Raw genomic sequence first — 3286 nt, 5'->3', positions numbered from 1 at the left:
CTAAAGACCAGTTCCCAGGACTTTAAGGAAGTAAATAACGCAAGAGACTAAATTTTAAGAATGAAGCCACTTTATCAGATAAAATAGATTCTGCTTTTCCCCCCTATTTTTGAAGTAAAGGGAAAAGCATTAAATGTCAATTCAGAGATCATTAAAATTATGTTTTAAATAAAAAAATACTAGTATCTAATCCTGTGGTCATTCGTCAGGTTTTTTCTTTGAAATTTAAGTGGCGCTCCCTTCGCACTCACTCCTGCTCACACACACGAACAGGCACACACACACAGGTGTGAGAAGCCCAATCACTCCAGGATTAGCTGTTCCTCAGAAAGCTCAGTAATGATCTGAAATCTGAAGCCCTACTTGAACTTTTCTACTAATTCAGTAATTACCGCTGTGCCTGAAATTGGCCCCTTTCCTGCAATTACTCAACATGCACTTTAGTCAAAGAGGTTAACACCTGAATTTAGATTCTAATTAGCACCTAAGGTAGAATTTTTTGTTTAAAGCTTACTAAATTGGGGACTTTTCCCATCATAAGATTTCACTAGTCTACACAGGGAACTACCCAGGTAAACACATGTTTTGTAGATCGGTCTGGTTTTGGTTATCTTGAAAGCAACAGACGTTAGAACGGAAACCAAGGTCAACATACCACCATTTAAGATACTAACCTAAGAATAAACTAAATTCACTCTATACCTGGAGTTCTCAAGTTGGACAGACTCTCGATACAGCCAAAGACCAGTTTCCAAATCCTCATTTAGAGAAATGATATCCATCAAGGGAAGATGGAAATAATGGAAATAAAGACAAATTAACATTGGGGTCAGGGGCTTTCCAAACCATCTCTATTTTCTTCTCTCAGCTTTCCTAAGTGCTAATATTTAAAAGACAGCAATAGCAAAAACTCAGAATTATGTGGGAGCCGGTGGTCTTCAATTCCTCAAGCAACCATTAGCGTGACTTCAACCACCAGTTGAAGACACGAGTGTGTCTTCCAGTTAACTTTGTACCCTCTGCCACATTCATGAGAAGTGGTCACTGACTCATTGCTTGGATACCTCCAGCAACAGGAAACTCAATTCTTCCTAAGGCCGCTCATTTTCTTACCAGGCACCCCTGGAATAAAGGATTCCATAACTGATAGCTTATAAGCACACTGGATTTGGGGGCAATCTCATCACTCAGTTGACTCATAATGAGCTTTCAATACATACTACTGTTTAGCAATTTCTCTCCCACCTTGCACTTATGCAATGGAGATTTTTAAAACTAAGTTCGAGAACTTATCTTTGTCTCCTTTGAATTTTCCTCTACTTCAGTTCAGCTCCTTGTTCAATCAATCAAGATGATTTAGGTTGACTGTGTTGTCTAGTTTCTTGTTATCTGCAAACATAACAAGCATCCTTTTTTTCTTATTTTTAAAGATTGGCACCTGAGCTAACATCTGTTGCCAATCTTCCTTTTTTTCCTTCTTCTTCTCCCCAAAACCCCCCAGAATGTAGTTGTATATTATAGGTGTACATCCTTCTGATTGTGCTATGTGGGATGCTGCCTCAGCATGGCCTGATGAGTGGTGCCATGTCCACGCCCAGGATCTGAACTGGGGAAACCCTGGGCCGCCAAAGCAGAGCGTATGATCTTAACCACTTCACCACAGGGCCAGTCCCAAAGCATGCTCTCTTTGTTCCTGTTCAAGGATAAACTTGAAGACATACACAGGGTCTCTCAGCATCAAAGCTGATTCAGTTAACACTGCAATACAGAAATCAAACTCTTGAGACTTGTCAACTATTCTGAAAGTCACGTCATATTCTGAGCCAAATCAAGTAGAAGAAGTTGAAACAATATGTTTGAGGAGGAGCAGGAAGTGATAAAACCACTTGTATGAGTTTACTTGAGCTGCCATAACAAAGCACCACAGGCTGGGTAGCTTTCAAAAATAGAAACTTATTTTTCTCATGATTCTGGAGGTTGGAAGTCTGAGATCAAGGGGTTGGCCATGTTGGTTTCTTCCGAGGCCTCTCTCCTTGGATCGTAGATGGCAGTCTTCTGCTGTCTTCACATGGTCTTTCCTCTGTAATGTCTCTATCATAATCTCCTCTTCGTGTAAAAACACTAGTCATATTGGATCAGAGCTCCACCTTAATGACCTCATTTTAACTTAATTACCTTTTTAGAGGCCCTATCTCCAAATACAGTCACATTCTGACGTCCTGGGGATTAAGACTTCAACAAATAAATTTGGGGGAACACAGTTCAACCCATAACAGCACTTGAGATATTTCTCTCATGTTCTGAGTTATAGATTGCCTCTGCACCTTTAATATCAATTTCTCTAAATGCTCAGGTTTAAATTAATCTCCCCAAAATTTGAGATCTTATTTATTTAATGCACATCTGTTTTCACATACATTTTTAGGGCCTTCTGTCTATACTTCAGAATCTGCTTTCAAATGGATTGAAACCTAAATATGAATCTTAAAGTATTTAACCTTTTTAAATGCTGCAGCTACTTCACAAATGTACCCTTTGGTGGTGGGCCTATTTACTGCAATAAATCATATTTTAATCTAGGCTTTAATGAGCATAAATACGTAAATATGTATAAATTTATGAAGTTACAGCATATTTTCTTATATTCCTGTCACTATACCCAATCTTTCTTTGAAAGAATACAATATGAATATGTAGGTGGATGGCCTCAGTTATCTTGGGCCAGGTGTTACTAAGGAAATTTGGTTATTTGACCTCCAGTGAGGTCAAATATATACTATAGACCAGACCCTTGACCCAAATATTTACCTCCTTTAAATTATCTCATCATAGAGGAGCCCTATAGTTGTACCAATAAAAGCTTGAAGTCCATAGGAATAAGTCTTAGGATTAAGGATGTTAGCCACGTTCAGTCACTAATGTACCCTCTGCATCCTAAAGTTCTTAGAATATAGAAATCATTAGCACACAGTAGACACAGTGAGAGTTTGTGAATGAATAAAGTGGTTTAAAAAAAAAAAACTAGTATAATTCCCTTTTGACCACACTGTAAACAATAATGTTCCTGTATGGTCACTGTTTGCCTGCAAGCACTTAGACAAAACTCTTATCACGATGTAAAATTACTTCAGTTACACCATGTAATCAAGATAATAATACATTAAATAGAGCAAAAATTTGGATCGAAGACAGCAACTAGGTTTAAGAGTTATCTCGACCACTGAACTAGCCAGCTCCCTTCATAAGTAACTAAAGGATGTGTGTTTCCCCCAACCCTTTCCCAATA

The sequence above is a fragment of the Equus caballus genome, chromosome 19, assembly GCF_041296265.1.
Source record: "Equus caballus isolate H_3958 breed thoroughbred chromosome 19, TB-T2T, whole genome shotgun sequence".
NCBI classification, from domain to species: domain Eukaryota; kingdom Metazoa; phylum Chordata; class Mammalia; order Perissodactyla; family Equidae; genus Equus; species Equus caballus.
Note: the sequence above shows the minus strand (reverse complement) of the source record.